At 39.8% G+C, this 27,649-nt stretch overlaps 1 long non-coding RNA gene across 1 annotated transcript; it reads left to right on the forward strand.

Moving 5' to 3' along the window:
• The first annotated feature begins 7,376 nt into the window (after nt 1–7,376).
• Nucleotides 7,377–25,799, forward strand: LOC310922017. The gene is made up of 3 exons (XR_014592269.1): nt 7,377–7,420; nt 25,165–25,219; nt 25,699–25,799. It is a non-coding gene; the product is annotated as an uncharacterized lncRNA (long non-coding RNA).
• The last annotated feature ends 1,850 nt before the right edge of the window (nt 25,800–27,649 follow it).

Below are 27,649 nucleotides of genomic sequence, written 5' to 3' on the forward strand. Positions count from 1 at the left end.
CACCACTAACTGCACTTTAGGTTTTCAGTGTAACAGCTTGGTTTCGCTGAGCTGGGTCCCAGTGGTGAGTTTCAGACTCTGGAGACACCATGGTTTGCTATATACACAAGGAATGCTGTCAGGTTGGGTTATTATTGTTTTATGGTGTTTAATTATTGTGTTACCATGAAAACTGCTCAAATTGTTTCTTAGAGTGAGTCAAGACAGCTGCCAAAGTAACATCACTTTTACACTTCACCAAGTCACCATAATAAAACTGCCTCGCCCTTAATACCTTAAAAGAGTAGTGGAATGAAATTTAACTTTCAGGGAAGAGAATAAGTGCAGGTTCCAAACAGGACCGGATTTTGTGCTGCTAAGTGGATTATACCTCTGTCAGGGTAGTCCAGATTTTACAGGCTCAAATCTGAAATTAACATATGGCCTCAGCCCTAGGCCAGGGTCCTACTTGAATTATTCCAGATTTGTACATAGAAAGCTGTGCTCCAAACATGAATCCAATTACCAGCTGCAGTCAGGCAATTGAATGGCTACAGGAAAAATAATCTGAGACACTGGGGGGTGGGAAGGAAGGGAAGCAGGGGAGGAGTGGGGAGAGGACTATGATTTGTGTGGTAATCAAGAGGAGAAGGTCAATTGTAATAGAACAGGCTGGATTAGAAGACAAAGCTAATGCAGGATGCCTTCCACTCTGTTGAGGGATGCTATCAATAGATCTGCTGCTTTCATTACAAAAAATGTCACTGACTGACAAGATGAATATAGGCAGGGGAAGAAGGGCTTCTGATGGATCAGGTGATTAAAACCTAGACTGCAGATGAGCAATTAGCCAACGCCAGGCTGATGACCTGTACGGGAGCTCAAGTACACCAAGGGAGGGATGGAGAAGGTGCAGCAGTGCACACACACAGGCAGCTGGTTCTGACTGATGACACTGAAGGGCTTTTCTGCCTGTTTTCTACTCCTGTGAGCCTCTGAATAGGAACCCCAAAATGCCTACTGTCCCCAGAAAGCACATGGATTTGTTAACAGCTTGACTGCAGTTTAAGCAGCCAGCACTCTGCTTTTCTGGAGGCAGCAGGACTAGAAATGAATGCCTACTGCAGCCTTTGTGTGGTGGCTGTGGCTGCTCAGAGCCTGGTTTGAGGTGTCTGCTGTGTCAGTGCACCCATGCACCCATTAAACATTTCACTGCAGCTGACACCCACATTCCTAGAAAATTGCTTATTTTTTTTATTCCTTCTTCATCTCACAAGATGAGGGCTTTTGAAAAATCATGAGGATATGTTTTCTGCTAGGATTGCAAAATAGCAGTTAAGCCTTCAAGTGCATTCCCCCAGCCTACAGGTCAGTCTATAAATCAGAAAGAAAAAGGGGTTGGATACTTACATTTGTTTTAGTGCTGTTTGCGTAATATTATATGTTATTCTCAAGATATGGCAAATGAGCTAATGCTTTAATCAGTTTAAAATACTGGCACTTATCAATTACAAGAATTGATTGTCACAAAGCTTGTAGGATATTTAATTTATGATTGAGAGAAATGCTGTGGATTTCTTCACCTGTTTCTGAGGTTTTAATCGTGTCTTTCATAATACAAGGTGCTGAGATGTAGCATTTAAGGAGAACAGAGAAAAACCTACAGGCTTTGTTGGAAATATCTATGAATATTTCTATGGAAATATTCATTAAAAAAAAAAAAAAAAAAAAAAAAAAAAAAAAAAAAAAAAAAAAAAAAACCCACACCAAAAAAACACCAACCCAGTCCAACCCAGATTTTGAAAAAATGGGGCATCAGAAGTTATGACGAGATGTCAGGAGCTATTTATTCCATAAAAGCTTATGGTGTTAATGTATCCATCAGTGCTGATAAATCCATCATGGCTTAATCTGTTGTGCTCAGTGTGGTAACAGGACAAGGAGCAGCCATCTGCTTACCGTATTTGATTGCTGTTTCTTTGCACAAATACAGTCCTGCTTCCAGCACTTAAGAGTGATTAGCTGTAACTTATGGAGCTTGCTCTGACATTCCCACTGAGTAATTACTGGAGAAAGCAATCACGAGAGCATCTGAACGCAGGGGCAAATGGTTAGTTACTACATTTGTGACAAGTTTAAGGTCTAACAAATCTCCTCCCACACGTGTTCCAATAAGGAAAGGAAAAAGGGCAGAGCACAATCTGTAAAGGACGAGGATGTCTGTTACAGATATTTTTCCCAAAGCCTACTCTGCAGAAGCTTGAAAAGCCTGATTTCCTATCCCTCCAAGCCCCCGAGGCAAAACAGTCCTTGATTAAAAAAAGGGGGGAAAATTTTAATTGCTCTTTCTCTCACATTCCTAGCTTGGTAATTTTTTTTTTTCCCAGTAGTTGCACAGGATCAGGGATGGGGGCTTTGTGCTCAGACTCCCCCATCAGGAGGTGCTGGGGGCTGAGGCACAGGCATGACAAAAGCTTCTGTCCCCCTGATTAATGGTTTATTTCATTTAGTGTGTTAAAAGGGGCTAGCTCTCCAAAGCCAGTCTTGAAATTCCTGGTTTGGAGAGACCTGCTGCCAAAACTGAACCTTCCTGCATCCCTACCCTGTCCTTGAACTTTACTCACCCAAATGTTTGTTTATAGAGGGGCAGATTCAATGTGCAGTGAAAGAGAGTTGATTTAGCAGCACAAAGATATTCGGAACAACTCCAAGCCCCACTTTTGTCCTGTTTTAAGTTCTTAAGGGGGATTTGAGGTTTTCTTAGAACTACTTATGGTATTTTGAGCAATTTTCTTTTTGATGAGCTGCAGCTATTACCCTTCTCCCTTTGTAGGATTTTATTACCTTCTTTCCGTCTGACCAAAGACCCCAACTCTTCCCTTTTCCTCACCTCCTCTCACTCTGAGAGGGAATTAAAATGAAATTTCATATTGCCTCCACTGGGCTTTCCACCAAAAAGAAAAGGCTTGATTGTGACTTTAAATTTGCATTGGCCTGACACAAAAATTAATTTATCTAAAATTATGCGGCTTTTTTGAAGCGCTTTGGGACATCTCAGAGATTCAGATGTCCTACTTGTCTACAATTAATGTGAGTGTATTTTACCTGCCCTGAAAATGGCCAGCTGTACCTCAGGACTCTGTTCTCAGCAGTCACTTACACAGACTTTTCTTCCCGGGACAGGAGTAACACTGACCAAACTTCAGAGCTCCTAGAGCTGCACCTGTTGTCCGGGCACCTTTTGGCTTTTGGAGAAGAAAAAACATTCACTGTGCAGTTCTCCCCAGGCAAAGCGAACTTGAACATGGATTTTCCCTGGTGCTCTTGGGCTGTGCCAGAGCCAGATCTGGGTGACTGGCTGAGAAAGGAAAGACATTTTTGTATAGCTGTGGACTGATTTAAAATTTCTTTTTGTAAACAGGTGAAAACGCAAATCTTTCCTCTAAAAATTCAAGAGCGCAGCCTGTGTAAAGTCCTCCTTCACAAGAAAAAATACTGCCCAAAGCACCTCACCATGTACTGAATCTGAGCATCCCTAATCCAACCTGCTCCTGAGGCTTTTCCCTGAGCAGGGCAGGGCTTGAGGGGTTTGGGGGCCAGGCAGGAGATCCCAGAAAGGTGTGAGAAAGGTAGCACATGCTCAGACTGGGAAAAAAGGAAACGTGAATGTTGCAGTGAATTTTGCCATGAGCAAATTGAAGGAGCTTTTCAAATTAGAGGAAACACTTGTGAAAGAAATCTTCCCTTCCTTACTTTGCCTTCTCCTGGAAGGATTTGTGATCCCAGCTCTCATTTTATCTTCTATTCAGCTCTTTTCATTCTGAGTCCAATTGTGATGGGACAATTTCTTTCCATGCCATAAGCTGTTGCAGCACTAATTACATCTTTGCACTAAGAGCTGGAGCCACCAGCAGAGTGATTGGGTTGTTCTTTACCTTGAATGAGAAGTGGTGACTTTTGTTTGCTGCTGCTGCTGACTGGATTTGTGCCAGAGTCATACAGCAAATTAAATATTATATATCTCCCATATAACCCTGGCTAATTTAGATCCAAAGTAATTGCTTCTGGAGTAATTGATTTACATCTATAGCCAATATTTCTGTGTGTCTTTTGTTGTTTTAATTATCTAATGATCTGATTGTGCAACCAATACAGGATAAAGACTTCATGTTTATTTCATTTTGCATTGCAGAAAGTCAACAATTTGAAGAGCAGAGGTTTGCAGTGCAAATTGCACAGGACCTTTTAACCTGGACATCTTTTTGACCTGTACAACTCAATAATAAAGATATTTTTATGTAAAAATATTACATGTAAGAAACATCCTGTATTGTTTTGTGAGTAAATACTTAATTCTCCCATTTTGTATGTGATCACAGAATTTTCTTTTCTGTCAAGGAATAAATTTGTAGCTTATTTTATTAACCAAGATTGAGAAAAGAGTGCCTGGGGCTTTTAGCTGGGTTATTTTATTTGAGTTTATTTTTTTTTCCCCAAGTAATACTATGATTTAATGTTGTTTGACTGTGCCTGCTTTTGAAGGCTGATTACAACATTTGAGGGCATAGGATGCAATCAGTCCTTAGCTAATTACTTAAGTTAGTTTGTTATTAATTTGCAATGCAACCTCTTCCAGTCTAGCAAGTCTCTGTCTATGCCAGGCCAATGACAGTGACAAATGAAGCAGAAAGGGCTCAGGAGCTCTGGAAGGATGGGAGATGATATTACAGTTTTATTCTTTATATTCTTTTTATTATCATTATTATCATGGTTGGCTGAGGTTCTGTCTGGGAAAAGTTTCCTGCTTCCCATCAGAGGGGGACTGGAGGTCCAACTACAGGTCACTTACCAGAAATTGTCTCAATCTGAAGATGAGAGAAAAATATATTGATAATGCCCTTGTAGAAACCAGTCAGAATGAAGAGCAGAAACCCACGGCGTGGAGGAATAGAAGCTGTGGAAGAGGAGAGTTGAGATGAGGGAAGGGTGGTGCTGATGACCAAAAACTTTTATGAAATGCAGGAACAGAAAGCAAACTGCTGTGCAATCAGAAGGTTTGAAAAGAGCAGATACCCTCAAACACTTCCCAATAACCTTATCTGAAATAATCTAAATTCTCACTTTGTCAGGATTTGTTGGAATCAAACATTTCTGGAAGGAATTGGTGAGGCATTTGCTCCTGCCAATACTCTAAATAATCTTTTTTATGTTGCTGCAAGGGGAGGATGAGAATAAAATACTGAGAATTCTGCACCATTAGAGAATGTTTGCGGGAAAAGTTAAGCATGAGGTCAGAGTCACTGAATTTGATCAGATTCCTTCAGATCATGTTTTTGTTAAATAAGAGATTTGATATTGTTTCACCTCTTTGTGCCCTTCTCCGTCTCTCTCACATGCTGCAGGATTTTTGCTGTTTACACCAATATTGGACTTTTCAAAGTGGCCCAGTGCAGGTTTCCCAGAGATGCTGCAGAGCCTTGCTGCTATTTAATTTCTTTGGCCTTTTAAGTAAGTGCTTTTAAGTTACTTTACTACCACCAGAACCTCCTTCTTTATCCAGTACACTGCCCTTGCCTGGTGATTACAACCATATTGTCACCTATTTTATTGATGTTGAATTAACCATAGTGCTTAGTGATTATTTTTATTATTATTTTGGTAAACACTGAGCTTTTGTGCTGTTTCCCATTGTTCTATATTGTTCACATATTTTATAACCTTTACAAACTCTGCTTCCGGGGCTGTAAAATCCATGAAATGTGGAGTTTGAAATAGAGTCATGTAGTGCTTGGAAAAAAAAGTTATTCTCATTTTATAGCCATTTGTTAGGTAATCAATTTAAAGGTCTTCTATACTGCCCTTTAAATGTGCAGGTGTAATTCCTATAAGCATTAATGGGATTTACATTTCCTGTTCACTGGAGACCATATTCTTTAATTTGCTTCTCTTTCTTTCCACACACAAGTGAAAAGAATCGTGTAGATAAAATACTACAGCGTATTTACAAGTATTTTCAATATTTGATTTTAATCACTTAGTTTTCAAATTAGTTTTGGTCAGAGAGGCATAAAAAACATAATAGCAGTGGTTTTATTGCACCTCTTTTCTGATAATATAGCAATGGTTATTTCATAGCTAATACATTCAGAGGGACATAAATCTGACTTTCAGTATTGATCACCCAACAAAAAAGACTCAGTGGATTAAAATTCTGAAGTGGGAACTCAGGGTCATGCCTGAAGGAGGTGCTGTCAGAGCAATCACCCAGGTAAATTAGAAGCTGCCAAATTAAGAGGAGAGGTGGGCAGATAGAATCCAGAATGGGGGGTGAGCAAAGAACTGCAAACTAAACTCAGACACCTGGGGGCTTACTGGAAACAAATCCCCACAATTTCAAGAAGAAAAATAAAAAATGGAAGACATTCTTAAAAATCCTGGATTAAAGAGGATTATTTCCCCCCTCAAGCAAGTGGGCATGTCTGTGCTGTCTTGCATTTGTGCTGAAATTGGCCCTGACATCTGGAGGCTACTGTAGTATCTAGACTTTGGAATTTGAAAACAAAAGGACAAAGTCATGTTTTAGTCATGTTTTTCTGTAGTGGGAAAGATTTTCTGTGTTTGAGCTGCATAGGCAGGGGTCTCCTGAGGCAGGTTGGACTTTAGCAGATATTTGGGATAGTCTGCACGACAGTAAACAACACAGTGAGCATTGGTGGTATTAAAATTGTACAGAGACAATGCTCAGACTTCAGCAACTTCATCACAAATGAAATGTAACAACTGCAGGGATTTTTACAGACTGGAGTTAGTAAAATGCACTTGCAATGCTCATCAGAACCTAGAGCACAAATTCATTGAAAGCCATAATATTATATTTTTGGAGAGTAATAATTACACAGTTATTTCCAGGCACTTTCACTTGATATCATAAATGATTATTTTAAAGCAACTTTTGGTGCACAGCAAAAAAAAAAAAAAAAAAAAAAAAAAAAAAAAAAAAAAAAAAAGGATGCATTTTCTAGCTGGCTTTCCATCCCTGCCTCAGAGCTTGACTGATCATTTCTTTCATCAGAGGTCATCTGTGCTTCTAAAAATGAAACCTGTGTGGCCACTGTTTGTTCAGTTGTTGCATATTAGCTCCTCAGTGGTTAAAAAGATCTGAACAAATAAGAGGGCTTACCCTACATTATATTACCCTTTATTAGTAGGAAATTGAAGTCTAGAGATTATTATTAAGCCTCAGCCACTGAAGGCTGCCCATACTCGGATCAAGACCCCTAGAGCTGACCCTTGATCGAGCTGCATTAGGAGGGTTTTACCCTCGTTACTAATTAAATAAACAGTGCTGATGGTGTTACTCCTCCTCAGAGGCATTCCATGACATCAGCTCTCCGTGGCACCCAGGGACAAAGGGAATCAGGTTCCTTTTGGAGGCTCAGTGGTGAGTTCAGGGTCTGGCATGGGCCATCCTGCCCTGTTGTGTTTAAACACGGCTGGATCGTGTGTCACAGGGCTTCTCATTGAAGTTTGGGCGGAGCAGGGACAAGGTTTCTATTAAAATAAAACTTGGTGGGTTTTTACTTTCCAAGTGGAAGAGAGGCAATTTAATTTCTGCCTCGGCGTGCCAGGAAATACAGAAGGAAACAGCTTGATGAGTCTGAGAAGCACAGACATCTAAAGACAGGGTATTTGGGTAACTTTGGTGCCTTTCCAGGACTTATCTCAGATTTTTACTAAGAATGTGTCTTTACAGACACATTTCTTCACTTCAAGGTGGGAATAAGGTTAAGGTAAAGAACTCTTTAATTTTTCCAATGTTTCATATGGAAATTTCAGCTGAAGGGCAAAATCTCTCTGTCAATATCACCTAAAAAGTAAATAAATTCCAAGCAGAATATTTATTATTTTCTGGGAAAACAGTCATCTCTTCTTTAAACAGATAGAGTTCACTGGAAACAAAATAGAGATGGGTCCGAGGTTTATTTTGTTTTTCTGGTTTTGTCTGTGTGAAGGAAGTCCTGAGGTTTACACAGAACTGTGGTGAGATCAAAAGGTCCAACCTGGAGGACAGAAATTCTTGTCACTCAGGATGACATAAAGCATCACCTCATCACTGTGCTATGGAGTGCACTGCCTCAGTGTGGAGAACATATGAGCAGGAGCCAGAAAAATAAAAATAAATACTCAGCTTTTCTTCCCAGCATTATTGAATTTTTGGAGTTTTATCTTTGGTACAGTGTGCTCCTGGGGAAAACACATGGGCCAGGGCCTGGGTTCTCCAACTCCAGCTCCAAGAAGAAGGAAAGGTAAAGTTCAAAAAAACCCAAAAAACCCAACCAAAACTAATTTACCTATTTAAGAAGGTGCCATTACTTGGTTTTGTTTGGTTGTTTCACAAATCAAGTATCTTATGGCTTAAACAAATCTTGTTTGAATTAGAGTATTTTCAAATTAAAAAATTATCAGATTCAAATGGGAAAATGTCTACCAATGAAAAAATCTGCTCCTAGAGTTTAGCAATTTGTTCTAGTTGCAAATTGTCATCACCAGAAAAGAATTTGTTGCAGCTTTTCTTTCCCTAGCCATTACCTTTTTTTCTTTTTGCTTTTAAATTGCAATAGGCTTCACTAATTATTTTTCTTACACTTTTAAAGTAATTAGTTAATGAACATCCTGATCAGCAGGGCACCATCCTGCACCAGGCTCACAGGGAAATGCCACCACATCCCTTCAGGTTGTCACTCAAGGATTTTGAGCCAACATTGTCCCAATTGTTTGTCTGCTCTGTTTTTCCCTCTTTCCCCCTTCCGTAAGACCCATCCCAACACCTTTTTTGCCATAACCCATGCTTAGAGAGAGCAGAAGCTCCCTGCCTACTCTTCCTCTCCCAGAATCTGTATTTTATTAGCCTTTAAATTTTAAGGATCACAAAATGTATTTTTCAAAGCAAGCTGGCACTTCTTAGAAGTCTCAGCATTTCCAACTTCTTTGTGAAAGATGGATTTGTTGGAAAACTACTAACAATCTGTAAATCTTTATAAAACCAAGATCAATTCTGAAGTAACACTGTTTATTTTATTGCTCATCTGTGTTATGGTGGCTCTTGATGACACAGAAACCCAAAGTAGAAGACAAATACTGTTTGTCAAACCCTATAAATTCCAAGCAGTGCTTAATTTTTTTTTTTATTTCAAGTGCCTTCTACTAGGAAATTAAAATCTTGTGAAAAGCAAAACATTTTGCAGAAAATTTAACTAAGATCTTTTTATCTATGCAGGAGAATAGCTAAAATCAGTGAGCTTGAAGATTGTTTTATATTCCTATAGTACCTTTTTTCTCCAATATTTTCTTACTGGTTTTATAGTATGTAGCTTTATTAAGGTTTAAAATTTTCATGAGGAAATTTTAATTTCATAACAGCTAAAGTTTTATTTATTCTAAGTGGATTTTTAATTGTTTGTTTGGCAATTTTTCCACCACGCAACAGAAAGTTCTAAAACCTGCATAAAATGTTGTTCTTGGAAGCCTTTATTCACTTGCACTGCTGGCACCTTCACTTCCTTGGAGACAAAATTAACTCTTTTCAATTTTCATTTGGTCTTTGATCTTTTTGTCTTCTCCTTGTTCTTCCAGGGTAATGATTTCCACAGAAAGATCAGCTTTCATTCATTGATAATGACCAAAGCACGATATCAGAGATACAATTGTGATGATTTTTCTGAATGCAAGTTGCCCTTTGAACAGCAACTGTCATAATTAGTGATAAAAGTGATACAAGGCAGGAAAATGCCTTCTCCAGAGGCATCACATCCAAACAAGGACCAGCAGTGTCTATTTTTCTGATCTTAACACCAAGGCCATAGATTATGTCAGACGAGGACATAAATTCTTGCTGCGTGCCGTGGTGTGTCACAGAATAATGTCACGCAGTTTATACTGACATCACATAAATGTCAGACTCTGTCACAGTGGAGAAAACAAGTGGCCTTGTCCCAGGGCAGCCTGGATTTTTAATTTCTTCCCCCTCTTTGTTAGAGAAGCAAACCCCCTGCTCAGGATGACCTTGCAGCACGGGTGGAATGTGCGTGTGGGACACATCCTCCATTCTGGTGCTGAGAAATTTGGTGCCCTCTGTGCAAATCTCTGCTTGAAATACAGCTGCACCCTGAGCTGGTGTGAGTGATGAAATGTTGGGAAGCCAGAATGAATCATAACAAGGCAGTTATGAGGGATGGGAGAGTGTAAATAAATCAAAGCAGAGATATTAAAGCAATCTTTTAACAGTTGCATTTCAGAGAAAGTGGAGGAGGTGGAGAACACTGCTGGAATGGTATTTCTGAGTTTTCTGTGTGTCAGCTGTTAAACTGTGCTCCAAGAAATCCTCAGGTGTTAGCATGTGCTCTTTGAAAGGGCTCAGCGGTGCCATGTTCACACATTCAGTACAAAGCAACATGTGCTGTGCATCTTAAGAGTGGGAGAAATCTCTTTTCCTAAGGTTGTCTCGTAGGAGCGGCACCTAAAGGAAAGAGGAATTAAATGGCTGTGCATAAGTAGACAGATTTTATTTAGTGGGAATAGGTTGTTTGGGTTTGGATCTGGATCGTTCAATTTGGAGTCATCTCTGATTCAGGAGAAATCTCACTACAACTCCTCAGAAGTCTTTGATTTACAGTTCTGTGGTGCTTTAGGTTAAGAACTCATCCTGTTTAAGTGCTGTACTTGAGAAAGCACCAGGTGTGGAAAAATAGGTAAGTACAAAACACCACATTTATAACAGTCACCTGAATACTTTTTTTTTTTACTTGATTGCATATCTCAAAAGCAACAATTGTCACAATATCCTATATCCTTATGCTGTGTTAGATCAATAAATGTCTTACATTTACTTTTCAGCTGATTTGAGAACCTATATTCAAATGCGCCAGACAGACTTAAAATGGGACCTATGGGACTTTGCTAAAAAAATCAGGTGTCTGTTGGTTTATATATAAAATATATATCTACATCTATTTCTTTGGGCTGCATGCAGCAGGTGGTTGGCTGGGGCATTTCAATATCTTCATTTGTGTTTTCTCCTTATCCTTCACATACTGGACTTGTGCTTCTATCTGTTTCATCCTGCAATGAGATCGGCTTTTGCCATCTGTTAATTTGAGTCTGTTCCCAGCTAAATAATTTGGGGAAAGAATTTGGGTTTCCTCACCTTAGATTGTAGGAGAAATTCAAAGAGAGAAACTGCATTAGTTGCATTGCTGTTTATTTCTCTGCAGGGCTGTCCTTATGATTTCTTCTTTATAAGAAATTTTCAGTGATTCCATTATACCTGTTGAGGTCTCTGGAACAATGATGAAAAAAAAATAATTTTATAAATCCAAGTGAAAGACTTTCCAGAGAAGATGATTTAGGTTTCCTTTCCAAGATCAAATGTTGACTTTAGCCCAAGGGGCTTAAAGAGGCTTATGGATTTTATGCGACGTTTTCAGGTGGGATGATTACCAAGATACTCAAATAACAGGAGAGAGGAAAGGCCTTGATGTATATTCACTACACAAAAACCAAGAGTGACTTTATGATCATGAGGAAACCCATATGTTTTGAGTTACTTTAGTTGCCCGTAACAGTTTGTACATTATTGGCTTCATTTATTTATTGTGTTGGCCTCGGTGCATTAATACTTCATAGACCTGTAGAGTAAGTGATGATTGACAGATGTTTTAAGGCCCTGATTCAAGAATGTTTTTTGGCTCACATTGATGCCTATTCAGGTAAAAGTCAAGTGAGTTAAAGCCCTGCCTTGGATGGAGTGAAGCATGTGTTTAAATGCCTCCATGAATCATGATCTGCATAATACTCCCTCAAGGTAAACCAAACACGTTCCTTATTTTCTACATTTTTTTTTTAGTGAAAAGTGTAGATCCCCAGACCTTGTCAGTCTGTTCCTGAGTGACTTCTTTGACTTGTACCAAAAAAACCCCTTTCCTGCAAATTGCCACCACTGTAAAGAGGACTGAGCAGGAATTTGTGAACAAAACAAGCAGGAGAATGAAAATGAACGACTTCCTAATGAAGTTGCTATGGAAATGTCAATAAGCAGGGATGCAAATTAAATGATCTCGCTGGCACTTTTTGTTTCTGTTGTTCTTTCCACTGGCTATGGGAAGGAGCACATTCAGGATGTCTTAATGCTGCATCAGTGGCTGTCTTTTGGCTCTCTTATAAATGGCAATTAGATCAGTAGGTCTGCCATGGAAGGGGCAATTTTCTCCCATTCTTAAAATGAGAGATGGAGACACAGTGGTTTCCATTCAGAAGATGAACCACAGAGGGAAACACGCAGTGCTCTGGGATGGCACTTTCCAGGCCTGACCGTGGCAGCCAGCCTTTGTTTTGGCCTGCCAGCCTTTATTTTGGCCTGCCAGCCATGCCCAGCCTGGGGTGTTTTAATTGCTGGCAGTGGCCGCCCCTTCATTTTTGTGTATTCCCTCTCTCAGCGTGCCTCCCATTGTGGGTTGTTGGCAGCTCTGAGGAAACTGGGGCTTTCCAGCAGGGATTGCTTTCAGAGGAGTCATGAGAGAGTGCACCTTTAATATCATCTGCACTGAGGGTAGAAAGCAGCAGTTATCCTTGGCAGAGAGCCAGGGAGCACAAAGTGACATTTTTTTCATGGCCACTACTGGTGCAGCTGGAATTGAAGGGAGGCTGGGACAGCTGATGAAAAGCTGGGCTGGGAAAAGTCCAGCTCGAGTTTGTTGTTGACGGGCAAACACACCTGGTGGGATGGGGACAGGGCTGACTGCAGGTCATGGTGGGAATAAGGAGCTGCTGCATGACAATGATGCCCTAAATTTGAGCTTTCATGTTTTTCAGATTCTGTGCTGCCCAGGGGTGCCGTTCTGAGCCTCACATTCAGTGTCAGTCAGCTCTTCACAGAACAGGGAGACAAAACAAATCCTTTTCCTGCTGGAGACCAAGGACAACTTTCAGCCCAACAGCACAAACAAGGGTGGCTGAAGGGAGGAACAAGAAGGATGAGACCTCACAGCCTGAAGCTGGAATTGGACAATTAAACCCCAATATGCAAATGGAACAAAACTTACAAAAATGTAAGATCTCCTGACTGCTCAGCCATTTTGTGACCATTTTGGGTCCACCTTGGGTGTAGCCCTGGTCAGGCCCTGTCCTGCCCAAGGTGTATCCTGGAGGCCTTTCAATAAATACCTGCTTTATTCTCTAGCTCTGTCCAGTCTCAGTTCCAGGTCAGCCTTCCCAAGGCATCAACAAGTGCAGCTCTCCCAGGGTGACATCAGTCAGTTCTTGCCTGTGGAGATGCACAGGCTGAGCAGCAGATTCTGAAGTGCCACCAGCAGTGGCTGGGGATTCTTTGGCCAGGAAAGAAATTTCTGCTGCTTCATGTGGGGAGAACAGCCTCCTGCAGCTCGTTTCCAGATGTTAGCAAAATCAAAAGAAAAATGTGCAAGTGTACAGCGAGCAGAGTTGAAAGACAGAAAAAAATGAATCTGGCATCTTACCTTCACTGAAAAGGTAAAATAAAATTTAAAAAAAATTAAAAATTAGTCTTAAATTTCTAGTTAATTGCTTTTTTACTCGACTTATGGCACTTGCTGCTGAATGTTAAAAGGAATTTCTGGAAAAATATTTGTATAAAAAGTTTAAGGGATCACATGGACATTTTAACAAAGTGAGTTCTAGTCCCTGTGAAGTGAGTGGGGTTTTGAGTGTTGGCCTCTGTATGACCATGAACTGGATCAAATTGAGTCTTTAGTAAAACAGCTCTGCATTCAGCAATATCTTACAGTCAGCTTTAAACACAGCTATTTTTACAGACATTCAGTAAGATTTGATTTTGACGAAGGTAATGCAATTTTAATAATTTATTTTTAGAAGTTATTACCCTTCTGCATTTATTTTTCGGTATTCTCTTTTTTTAATGTTTGCATTTATATACAATCAAGATCAGTGTTAAAATAGCAAGAAATGCAGGATTTTCAATACAAAGCTTCCAATGCATAGATCCAGGCTGAATCTGCAAAGGTATTTCCCAAATATTAGGAATGAAGATTAGGTGTGTTCTGTCATTTATGAATGCTAAAGCAAATACCAATCACAGTTTTCTCCATTTTCCTGAAACCTTTCAGGAAGTCGTGAGTTAAAAATTGATCTGCCTGTGAATATTCTGGTGAGTGAAATGTCCATGAAATATATTGAGGATCTCCTGGTCACATAAGAAAATAGTTTTAGATGCAGAGCTCTGCTGTTTCTTGGTGGAGTGAATTAAATCAGATATTTGATTCAGCAGTGATATTTTTGTTGGCGTAAGGGTGGTACTTCCTTTGTGGAGCTGCAGGACCAGCAGATGTTGAGCTGTTGGGGTTCTGTGAGCTCCTAAAAAAATTACTTAGAGAAAATCCATTCCTATGACATCCTAAGAGTTCTTCACCATTGGTTTAGGCTTTGAATTCTAATCAATGACAACTTCAGGAAGCCACCAAAAAAAAGAGAGAAAAACTCCTGAAATACAGCTATTGCGAATAGAGATGATGGTTTTAAGACAAGATGTGAAAGAAGTTGCAGGTATGTTGTTATTTTCAGGCAGCTTCATTCTTGCTACTGAATAATTTAGGATCACATTGTTTGTTGTGATTGAAGAGAGTTCAAATTGAGAAACCAAGAAGCCAACAAAAATGAGAAACTGGGGCTTCAGGATGAATGGGGGTTTGAGGCTGTGGTGGATCCTTATCCTGTCTCTTCCCTTTGCTTGTGAAACTTGTGAGCATGGCTGGCACTCAGGGAAGGCACTGCTGAGAGTGATGATTTAGGATTTTTGACCTTATGGCTGGCTCCTTTTGGAAAGGCCAGATGCTGAGACTGGGAGTCCCTGTCTGATGTTTATCTGGGGCACTGAGAGAAAATCCCTTATTGATTTCTCTCTTCCCAGCAGAAGCATGGGAACTCAATTCAGCTTGGTCCCAGAGGGGAAACAGAACAATGCCAAATTCCAGCCTAATTTCTGAGCCAACTCCCTGCAAACAGCAAAGGAATGAGGGTTCTATCCCCAGACTACTGAAAAGGAGAAAGAGATCCCTGCCTTTGGGAAGAGAAGGCTGTAAGACAAGATTTAGGGATCCATTTGTGAGGAAACAAAATGGGATGGAGGATCTAGTTTTCTGTTGGTGCTTGGGCCGAGATGAATCAGCAAAGGCAAAAATTCACCCGAGTTATCATCATATCTCAGGAATTGTGACTGTAACAAAGCCTGACAGGCATCCTTAACAAGGACAAGCTTCCTTTGCAGGGCCTTTGTTTAGATTCACACAACCCAGCTCTAGGATATGTTTGAGGCTGAGGGTTCAAATCACAATGCAGAACAAAGCTTCATGGTACAAAATTTTGCCTGTGCCACACCTCAGCTGTTGAATTATTTTCAAATGCAGATTGATTTCTGGGATTACTTTCTAATTACTTGACATTTTTAAGAGTGGACTGAAATATTTAACTCAAGCTTAAAGCAAACATGATTCTTCCTGATGCATGGCTTGGGAGTTGGGTGCTCTGTAGGGTGAGATACCACTAATCCACATTATTTCAGGAAATGGAGAGGCTGAAAATCTGACTGCAGATATTTTCAGTGGTACGAAAATGGACTTGCATTTACTGAAAAATGGCAATTTACACTGCAAATTGCCAAAGGTATGCACAGGTACCCACTCTCTCTGCAGCAGCGTAGCTATTCCAACTGAAATTTGTAATGGATTAGGTAAATTTCTTGAGGATATAGAAATTCAAAGACAATGAAAATGCTGTGAGAAGTTGTCAGGTTGAAAACTCTTAGGAGACAGATTGTTCAAATTGGGCTCCGTGTAACTCACAGCACCAGAAGACATAAATTTGTTTTCAGGCAAACCAGGTAGAAGTTGCCTTCCCTTGTAATGAAAGCAGAGATCTTTTCTTAGCATACAGAGCAAATTGAAGGTTTGCAATTTTTACAGGCTGAAAAGTCTTCTGTTTCTGTTCTAAGTCTATGAAGTGCTTGACATTGAAGCTGCAGTTAGCAAATGTCTCTGAGTAAAAGCGGAGCAAGAGAATAATTACCTGGGAAAAGTAACTTGAACCACCTACTCAGAGCACTTGAATTGCATTTCCTGTATTTTCCAGATGTGTGTATTTCCTTGTGTGTGTTCACTTCTTCCTAAATCAGAAGTAATTTCATTCAGTGAGAGTGTGGGGGTATTTTGATGACCCAGCCTGTATTTAAAACAAGAAGGAAAAAAACCCACAAACCCCTCTCTCTGAAAACAAAACTTTAAGCAATTCCAACTCATAAGTGAGTGAAAATATTATCTGGATTAAATCAGAGCAGCAGAAGAAGTTGGATTCAAGGCTTCCTACAACATCTAGGAGCTGCAGAAATAGAGTCAGTTGGAGCATTAGGTCTTGGAAAACCACCTCATGATTCCAAAAGCTGGGAAGGAGCCCAAAGCAGCCAAACCTGTCCATATCTGTAGGGCAGGGGAGATGTGAGGACATTTTCTTTGTGCTCCATGTACCACAAGACTCCACATCAACCTGTGTTCATCTGCAGAGCAGATCCAGATTTCAGAAAAAGACTGTGAATGGGGAAAATCAGGGAGTAGGGATCTGGTGATTCAGGAAATGACACCAGAGAGACCTGAGAGCTCCCAAAGAGATCTGTGGGCTCCTGTGAGTGTCTGATTCTCTGTGGAAACAGTGGCAAAGTCTAAACAGGCCTGTGGCAATGGGGTGAGCTGCCGATGTAAAACGATCAGCACCAAATTAGCTGTTATAGAACAAATGTCAGTGAAAATCGCCAAACAAATTTCTCCTCATTTGAGATTCCTCGGTGCCTCGGATTCATGTGGAGTTTTTCTGGAAGGAGACCCAAGGAGAATGTCAGTCACAGCCTGATTAGCATGAACTCCTTAAACTAAGGCTTCATCTTTGACAACTGTGATATAAACTTGTTCTTCCAAGAGTAACCAGAGGACAGGTACCTATAGATGTCATCCATCACCTTCAGATCTACTGACTTCCTTGCAACCTGCCTTCATAGACTCACTTTGTATTCCTTGACCTTGGCTAGAATTGTTTTTTAGAGTTTGAACTCTGCTGGACAAGTTCTGGCCTGAATAAGAATTTTGTTCTCTTTACAGGAAGCTGTGGGGACCTTATAATTGAAATGAAAGCTTCAGCCAGATGTGTAGTTTGTGTACATTTCAAAAAAAAAAAAAAAGGGCAGTAAAAATATAGTGCTGATAATTTTTTCCATGCTTATGCTAAGGTAGCAGCAGCTTTCCATGAAAGCTCTACAGAGCTAAATTGAGAATGCAAGCAGGAAAATTATTCTGAAAGCAAGGAGGTTTGTGAAATAGCAAACTGGGCATCTCACAATCTCACTCTCTCCTCAGGACAACTAATTTCATAAAAGTTTGAAGGTAATCTCCTTCATCTATAGTCTGAGTAAATATCTGGTGGTAATCTTGCCTTGGAATAGGATTTTGCTGTCATTTTTGCAGATGGGAAACATCCAGACAGTATTGTAAAATCCTGATTTGTGGGGCTGGCCTGGTGTTCATTCACTTGGGTTTTGCTTTGGACTGCGTTTAGTTCAGTCTTTAGTTTTAAGAGCATCAGGAACTTCTGAAGTTCTGGCAATCCTCACATGGTCTAATCCGTTAAAATTCAGGGCACCCCAGAACAGTGAGGCTGTGGAAATCTGAGCTTGAGTGATTAATCTAAGCCTCCAGATTGGGTAGGACTCAGAAACAGAATTGCAGTTCTGGGATTTCGCCTTTTCTCTGTTCAGGGCCTTGTTCTAACCAAAGTGATGAGTGGAAAAATTTGTGCCTCTTTCGTGGAGGGCTGAGACAAGTTGTTGCAATGCTGAAAACATCACAGAGCTCTCAGCACCCTGCTCTCCAACATTGCCTGCTAGCATAAACTCTCTGGCATTAAATCCAAACTCATAACATTATTCATTCTTTCAGCATTTCCACAAGTTATCATGTGACACAGAGGTGTGACAGAGGGATGCTGCCAGGGTTGGGATTTTGGCTGCTTCCTGCCCCAAACCCATCCAGCAGCTGGTGTGACTGGTGCTCTGTCCTGCTGTACGTGCTCATCTGAATTTCATCAATTCTTTCTCCCATCTGCAAAATGAATGTGCAGTCAAAATTAAAATTATTTATTAACAGGGTGAGCTGAAGTGCCCTGCATTAGGACATGGTGAAATCCAAGCTCTGTCAGCTGCTCAGGTGACTGAATCCTACAGACTCTCCCTGGGTGTGTAAATAGTTCTGGGAGGTTTAATTTCTTTTTGAACAGCAAATTGCTGCCTTTGCAAATGTTCATTTCGCATACACGCCATGTAATTCTTCCCAAGACCCGCCCTTTTTAGTTTGCTTCACCTCTTAGCCCCTCTTCTACTTTAAACACTGCCAGAAGTAGTCTGGATAGGGAAGGAGAAATTAGTTGGAAAAGGAAAACAAGCATCTGTACACAATCATATACTCCATCAGTGTGAATACAAGGCACCCGAGCCTTATACAAAGCTGTGAACATTATGTGCCAAATTTGTTGCAGATGTAGGCAGAAGCAAGAAAATATTGAAAAACAGAGAAGAGTCAGTTAAAACAGGCATGCCAACTTTTATGAAGAAAATAATCGTTATGAACATGTTCCTTAATATTAAATTCGACACAGCTATTTTTATTTTTTTTCTGACTGCTTATGAAATATTTTGCAGCCAATATTTAGGAGAAAAGTAACACAACAAGAAGTAGCTCAGATGCCTCCAATTATGTAGTTTTTTATCTAGATATAATTTTTAAAAATGCATCTTTGCAGACATGAAAAGACCTGTGGGCTCATTTTTAGAGAAGGGAGTTTCTCAGCATATTCCAGCTTGCTTTGAGTAGTGAGAGTGGTCAGCTTGATTTTCTTTCACTGGTTAACGTGAGCTTGTTGTGTTATTTTATCAAACAACCTCTGATAAATATAATTTCTGTACATTAAAAAATTCCTTAGAGGATCTGCTGACTTTAATGAAGAGAAGATTTAATATTAGTGTCTGGAGACTTCCCAAATTACTCTCCTTTTTTTAAACTTAATTTTATTTTAAAATTACTTTTACGTGGACCTTAATGAAAACAAAACAGAAAACAAGAGGTTTTCCTCCACCTTTTTTTTTTAATTAGACATTTCTTATTTTAATGAAGACATTATTAGGGAGACTTGAATAGCAACCAGTGTTGAAGAATTAGAGTTTAGCTATAAGGGCCTCTGGTTGACTTTTTGTAATAGATTTGGACATGGAATCTGAAGGATGCAAACTCATGAAGAGTTTTAAAAATGAAACACCATTCATATGTATAAATGGCAAAAAGTGCTTTTAATCATTTTTATCTTTAACGGAGATATTGGCTAGCACTTCCTTTTTTAAAATGAACAAAACAAAACCGTTTTGGGAGAGAAGAGAGATCTGCTTTTCCCATGAGAAAAGTTAAATATCTTGCATAACATGGTATGGCTTATGTCCAAAAGCATGTGCATTTTTTAGTGCATGATGGAATATGTATTTTGGCACTTCATGAATTCATCTTCCTCTCTGCATCAGGCTTCTCATGTCATTACATTGCTCAGCAAGAAGGGAGGTGATCCTGGTGCAGCCTGGGGAATGCTCTCTCACTCAGAATTCCAACATTTAAGGAAAAAGACCCTTCAGTCTCTGAATTCTCCATTCTCTATTTTTGCATATCTGACTTTCTAGGTTTTTCAATACTTCTGTTCCCGTGTGGGCAGCTGAGGGAGTGGTTGGGGCCTTCTGTGTGAACTAGAGAGGGTGTGGCCTCTTTTGGGGCATTTCACTTGAGTTCTGTGTCAGGAACCCTGCTCAGTCTTGAACTGATACTCAGGATTTTGGAGCTGCAGCTGGCAGCTCCATGTGAAAATAATTCAGTGTGTTTGTCTGCATATGCAGAACATGTGTATGTATATACATGCAAACACATATATATTCTCATTCATACTCATAAATGCTTTCATTCAAGAACAGATACTCTTCCTTGTTCTGTATTTCAATGTTGCCATGTTCAAGAGTGTCATAGCTTGGCAAAAAAAAAAAAAAAAAAAAAAAAAAAAAAAAAAAAAAAAAAAAAAAAAAGCAGCGATTCTCAAAGCTCTTCTGCAGTAATGGTTTTGTATGAACCAGCTCAATAAAAACATCAGGCCTCTCTGTTCCAAATAATTTTATTGCAGTTAACAACTCAGCCAGCTGTCAAGCGTGTTGTCACCAAGGCCCCCTCTCTCCCTGTGAATAATGACACCAGTGAGTGCTGCATTTCTGGAGCATCTCAAACATATGGGGACTGTCTTACAGCTGCACAGAAGTTTTTCTCTTCCACTTTAGAAGGGGTGGTAGCTAAAAAAAAAACACCCTCTGTTATTTTGTGTAAAAGCTATTAAGTGATGATAAGGTTTCACAGGCTTCAAATTAGTTTACCGACATCAACTTGCATGAAAAATATGCAAAAAACATTCCCTGGACATTGTCTGGATGAGGCTTTATTCTTCTAAACTAAATATGGAATTTTTAATAGTTGTGAGTTCCTACCAGAAATCAGTTCTGGCCTTGACCTCTCCAATGCTCCACTCCTTGTGGTGTCTTACCAGGAATGACCTCCTTCATGTGAATACTTCCTTAATGTATGGAGAATTTATAGGGACTTTTATTTGCCTCATGTATAATTCTTAAATTTATAAACTCTGTTCATGTGAGGTTTGTAGTGTTTCAGTTACTTCTTTTTCCCTTTTAAAAGCTGATTGCAATTTATCCACTTGTAAATCTCTGCTTGAGCTGTAATGCATTTTTATTGCCCTTTTTTTTCCAAGGATTTGCTACAGAAATGTTCTGTTGTGCATCAGCTGAATATGGAAAAGGTATTCAGTAATTTGCCAAAGCTGGGCTCTACTTTTTTTAAAAAAACCTAGTATTTTAGGAATAAGCTCTACATACAAAAATCATAAAACTAGGAATTGTGACTCAGGAGTAACACAGAGAACTTTGTAACAAAATGATCCCCCAATTTTATCCTCTTACTTATGATGTTAAATAATACATTGGTTCTGTGGAAATTTACCTGTAGGAAACACAACTGGATGTGATTCATTGTGGCTTCTGGGAAGCTGGGGTAGAAAAGGTGAGTTTTTTGAAAATTCATTTTCACTGATAATTTTTTTGTACTTTATTTTCCCTCTGTCTCCCAAGATAGGTTCGTTGCATGGTAAAGTCTGTTTTTTCAGAAGACAGATAGGATAATTAAGAAACACAATAAATTTCAAAAATTCATTAAAAAATAGACGTCAAGTTGGCCATGAAATGTCTATCTGTACCCTTATTATTTTCAACCCATGATATAATATTTCCTCTTTATAAATATATATATAAATATCCCCAAGTTTTATCCAAACAGCTCTAGTATTGCTTTCTACACTAACTGATCCAATGGTATGAGCAGGAAGATTATTTTGATGGGGAAAAGAAGTGTAAATCAAGTATAATAAGTTTTTGTGTGGTTGCTGTCAGATTTTTGTTGCCTGTACCACAGGTAGTGCTGTAGTTAAGGAAAATTAGGGCTTAAAACTCAATTTCTTAGGTGAGGAGTGATTTATGATTGCAAACATACATTCAAAATAATAAACATTTGGTAAATTTGCACATTCCTCCCTTTGCTATATATAATTATTTCCTGTGTGTAGCATTAGTGTTTTGTGAATAAAAAAACTTCTCTTAACATGTCCTCCTGCAGCATTGCTAAGCTCAACTATTGAATGCAATTTTTTGTGTGGTACTAGGTAAAAAAAGAAAAGAAAAAGTTCTTTATCTAAAAGGCTTTATGGTTTTCCTGCTACAGGCAGGGGAGTTTACAAGTTGCCATTGTTTTTCAGTGCAGTAAAAATATGTTGAGAATTACCAGTGTACATATAATGCATTTAACATAAACAGATCCCCACAAAGCAACTCCCCAGCTTGCTCTTGGTGAATTAAAAATTACTTGAACATGCAGTTATGCTGTTTTTCAGGTGTTTTCAGATTTAGGAAGATGATGCTGAGCCTTTAGACACAGAGTTCTTTACAAGAGTTTCTACTCAGCTCCTTGTGGTGATGATCAAGTTCTCCATTACTCATCTAAAGTAATTGTAGTAACTCATAGTAAAATACAGCAATAATGATGTGCTTTGTTTCTAAATTAAAAAAAAATATTTTTAAATAAGAAATAATAGTAGTAATAATAATAATAATAATAATAATAATAATAAATAAAAAGTGACTCCACTCTTGCAGAGCTCAGACTAAGCACTAGGAAAAGACTCTAGAAAAGAAAAACAGATCCTGCTCTGATGCTTTGGTGCTCTAGGAGGATTCCTAAAATCTTTATTCCTAATATTGGTGCCTTGATAAGACCAAAAGACAGGCAGATGTACAAAAAAAACTTGACAGGCATTAGGAGTCTCAGTTTCTGGTGGTTTAATATTCAGAGATTGTAATGAAAATAGTCACCAAACGAGAGAAGAGAGATCCTGACAGCATGTATGAAGAGACAAAGATTGCAAATAAATAATTTTTTACAAGAGGGCAAAATTTAATAGGGTACCACAGTGACCTGTTCTAAGAAATTGTCCTTTATATTAAGGTCAGGTTTGCAAAACAGGATAAAAGCTGAAGTGTCCAAATTTTCAGTTACAAGAACCATTACTTTCATATATTGAGATTATGTAAAATTCTCTACCAGGAAGTGCAAAACAAAGCATTTGGGAGAAGGATCTTCTGAAACTAGGCGATCCATACCTATCCAGAGAATCACTGGGGTTCAATTTGGTATGTGAACTTTTCACTTCCCCAAATGCTCTTAAAGGGAAAAAAGAGAACATGGGATGGTAGAACAGAGAGGAGTTGGAAGCAAATATTGTGAAAAGGTGAATGCAAACCTGAAGTATCTGGTTCAGGCTGTGGATAAAGAATGGATGATGTCTTTAAATGAGAGATCACTAAGTTGCAGTGTTGGTATTCCAGCTGTTCACCTCCTGATCCTCCAGGTCAGCCGTTGCTAGAGTTTTCCCAGATTTTGCCTTTCCCCAGACCCACAGTGTCTCTCCATTCTGAGACTGCTTTGTGCTCCTGGAGTGAACCTCGTCTCCTGCTGCATCTCCCCTCAGACCACCTGCAACTCCTCTGGATTCTAGTTCAACACCACCTCAGGTTCTTTTGCCAGCAAAAATACCGAGTTCAGCTGCAGCTGCATCAATTGGCTCCTCCAGCCTGCAAGGAGTGACACCAGTGACACTTTCTTGGGTGAATGATGGACCTACTGGTGAGTCCATAAATGTGCTGATCAATCCTCCCTTTCATGTCGCCGTGTTTAAACATTCTCTTACCACCATGGGCTTTGAAGGTGACAATCCCCTGCCCTTCACTCATAAAAAATGCACACAAATATTTTGCATCTGTCACAACCGAGCTTCACAGATGTGCAGCAGCACAGATGCTGGTTAAAAAAACACAAAAGTATATATATACTTGTAAGTGTATACATACGTAAGTATCTATATTAAATATATATATATATATATATATATAAATATATTTATATAATACAAATATATAAATATATGAAAGTATATATTGTAAGTGTGTATATATATACACACTTGTAAGTAAATATATTTATATATTTAATATATTTATGTATTATATATTTATATATTTCTAAAAATATTTATATTTATATTTATATTTATATTTATATTTATATTTATATTTATATTTGTGTTGCTAAGAGATAGTTTTGATTTTGCCCCTCGGGACAAGGCAGACATTGAGGTGCTAGAATGAGTCTTATGAGGAGCTGCTGAGCGAGTTGGGGTTATTTAGCCTGGAGAAAAGGAAGTTTCTTATCACCCTCTCCTTTGAGAGGAGGTTGCAGTGAGGTGAGGATCAGACTCTTCTCTCAGGTAACAAGTGTCAGGATGAGAGGAAACCTCCTCAAGCTGAACTAGTGGAGGTTAGGATGGGATATTATGTTAAAATTTCCTTTCTAAAAAGGGTTGTCAAGCACTTGAACAGGCTGCCCTGTCAGGAAAACATCACTGGAGGTATTTAAAAAGCAGCAGAATGCAGTGCTTGAAGACATGGCATAGTGCTGAACTTGGAATCATTAAGTTTAGGGTTGGACTTGAGGATCTTGAAGGTCCATTCCAACCTAAAATATTCTCTGATCCTATGTTATGTGGTCACTGAATGTAACCACGTTGTTGTTATCCTGTGGAGTTCCAGATAATGTTTCTCATCCTGTGTCAAGTATGTGAGCTCTCCTAGGGGGGCTCTCTTCATCCTCCCAGGATATGGGCAGGACCTGCTTCTTCTATTTGGAGTAGTTTGCTGATAATGCCTTATAAAATATCAAAACCTGCTCAGTTGACTCTTCTGGCCCTACACCAGTCTGTTATTCTGACAGTGGAGGTGAATTTTTGATTTTAGGGTTCAAGTCTCCTGCTAATTTGCAATTTACCCAGACCAGGCTTGTCTTTCCACTGAGGTGAAGGAGTTTTAACCCTCAATGTGTCTTTAGAAGGGTGAAACGCCTCTGCCTGTGTTGTTGGGTTTTTTGTTTGTTTTGGGTTTTGTTTTTCATAAAGCAAAATGCAGATCTACTTGGATATGTTTGGAAAAATAATTATAAATTAATAGTCTCTTTTGAACAAACTATTGAAGCTACTTGGACTCTTCCAGCAAGAATTAGGGTTTCATTCAAGATGCTGCAATGGGCAGTTGAGGCTAACTGTGCTGAGAGGGACTGGAGGGGATTATTGGGGTGATGGGGAGCACACCCATCAGCAAATGAGGAAAAATGGACCTCTGGAGCCCAGAGAAATGGGAGTCATTTCAAGGACTCAGCAGATGGATTAGAGCTGCAACAGCAGCAGCAAACACCAGAGGTTTATTACTGACCTTGTGGGCCACTCACCGAGGCAGGGCTGGCAAGTGGAAAGCTGTACCTGTTTTCAGTGGTTTCCAGGGGGTTGGTGTGGTTTTTTTTTCAGGCTAACAACAAAATGAAGCAAAATTTTTCTTTTTTTTTTTTTTTTCTCTAGCTCTGGGAGACAGAAGAGTGCACATCAGGTATCTACTTTATCTTGCTGATTTCAGGTAATAATTTGTGATGGAAGAAGTGCACACACTAAGTCTTGCCCAGCTTGACTCAGAAAAGAGGTTTTTAGTTCAGATCACTTTTGGGCAAAAACTGATACTTGACATTTTCATTAAAAGTAACCACATGCAGCACTGCTTGCTGCAGGAGTTGCAAACTCTTTTGCTTATTTTATTTTATTTTCAGAGGGAGGAACAGGCCCTCAAAGTGCTTAAATGCAGAGGAATGGTGCCTGCCAGTGTGTGTCCTATGTCCCCAGTTGCCTCTCCATACATTTAGAAATCACAATGGGAAATATATCCTGAAGTGGAAACACCAGGGGACTTATTTGTGGCCCTGGAGTGATACAGCTCTATCAATGTCACAGAGATGGTGCTGATTTGTACCAGTGTGGGGTCAGAGAGCAGAGCCTCTCAGCACCCAGAGCAGCAGGGATGGTAAAAAGTCAGCCTGAGGCTTTTCTGCTTTGCTGTTTCAGGTCTCTGCCATGGATTACTTCTCCCTCTTCTTCCAGCAGGACATGGATATGGCAGCTGCTGAGGCTTGGCCTAAGTGGACAGGGTGAGCAGCTTTGTGGAGGGCCAGTGTTGACAGAAAACACATCTAATCGAACACAAGTCAGGATGGATCCCTTCCACAACGTCCTTTCTCTCATGACACTTGACAGAAAAGCACAACAGAGGCAGCTGGGTTTGCTGCTAATCTCCTGCCTTTCACCTGTGTTTGTGTTTCCTCTGTCCTAATGTCTCCTGTCAGCTTTTGCTGTGTCCATCCTTCCTTTTTTTGCTGAGCCTCTACCACCAGGCAGAAGAGGGGATCTAATTTAGGGGACAGCCATCAACAGACTATAAATTTGGCAGCATGTCACGAGCACACTTCGACATGCTGTGTAATTTATAAGGCAATGCACCCATTTTTAAGGCCAGCCCTGAATCCCAGTATACCAAAAAGCAGATGAATAGACTGCTGCTGCCACTTGTAATAATGTGTCCAGAAATACATTTCTGTGTGAGGAGCCTTGTATCTATCAATAAAACTGTTTTAAGTCTCCTTTTCATGGCCATGTATTTAGTGGAAGTTATGGCTAGGATGACTTCATTGCTAAAGCTCTATTTCATGTAGCACGAAGGGAGAACAAAAGATGTAATAATCTCTGGCTTATCTTGTGGATTCCCATTGTGTGGCATTGACTTCAGGGGACTGAAATTTCTCTAATTAGGGTTTTTTCTCTGTCCTGAGTTCCTGGCAAAATCAGAATTCAAAACTCAAGAATACAGCTTGACGTGGGTTGAACATGTTTGATAAAATTGAAGGGACAGAGAAGTTCTGGAGAGAGCTTTAAAATAAATGCATATATTCAGAGTATATTCTGAACTGAGGAACTAGCAGGGCTGAATTACCTAATGGGCCTGATCTTGAAGCCAGGCATAATTTGGTCTGGCTGTTCATAACCTGAGTAGAGAAAAAACAGTTTAAAACAAGACGAAGTATACATCATGGAGACTCACAAAAACTCCTAAGAGTGTGAAATAATTGAAATCATAAGAATAACTGAATAATTGAAATAATAAGCAAAGACAGAAGATGACTCCTCCCTCTCTGTGCCTCATTGCCTGCAGGAGTATCAGATTAGTGCAGGAGCCAATACAGACATGAAAATTGCCATAATGCAGCAGAGATTAAACACCGGATCAATGCTGAGGGGCACCTGAGCCATCTCACTCACTGCAAAGCAGGTGGTAGAAATCAGCCATCTCCAGAAGCCAGAGGAAGGGTTTTCAGGGCAGGAACTAAATATGCCTTGCTGTCAGACCTGGGACCTGCATGCCAGGCTGGAGGACCAGTGCCAAGGGCAGCTCAAAGCTGCTGTACTGTGGGCTAGCACTGGAGTCTGGGCCTTGGCACCAGAAAACTGCATGGAAACCAGGAAAACCTCCAGATATTCTGGAAGTTATTGCCTAGGAGCTTTACCCTGAACTGGTCCTGCTTGCTCAGACAATGCCAGTGAAGGTTTTTTATAAGGAAGGGTTTAATGAACTCCAGGATCCTCCCAGCCTCATCCACAGATGCAAGCCCTGAAGGACAGCTGTGAGGACACACCACTTGTGGTGTGCTCACCCTCTTTTCCAGCAGCTCTTAGGGACTTCTGGGAAGCCTGGGGTGTGTCTCCAGAGGGAGAACAAGTCAGATACTGAGTCTGTGGCTATTGACTTCCAGGCTTTCAGCAGGACATTGCTGTGTGTTCCCTGTGACATTGCTGCAGAGGCAGACAGCCCAGGGCCAGGGAGGGATGGAGAAGTATCTGGTAGACAATGATTCCTTTGGGATTGGACTGTCTAGAAGATGGAAGAGGGCCAGGAAAGATCAAAGGAACAGTGTCTGCTAAAAAATAGTGATTACAGCTGTGTGCATGTATGGTTGTGGGGGGT

This window comes from Zosterops lateralis, assembly GCF_965231275.1.
Source record: "Zosterops lateralis genome assembly, chromosome: 2".
NCBI classification, from domain to species: Eukaryota; Metazoa; Chordata; class Aves; order Passeriformes; family Zosteropidae; genus Zosterops; species Zosterops lateralis.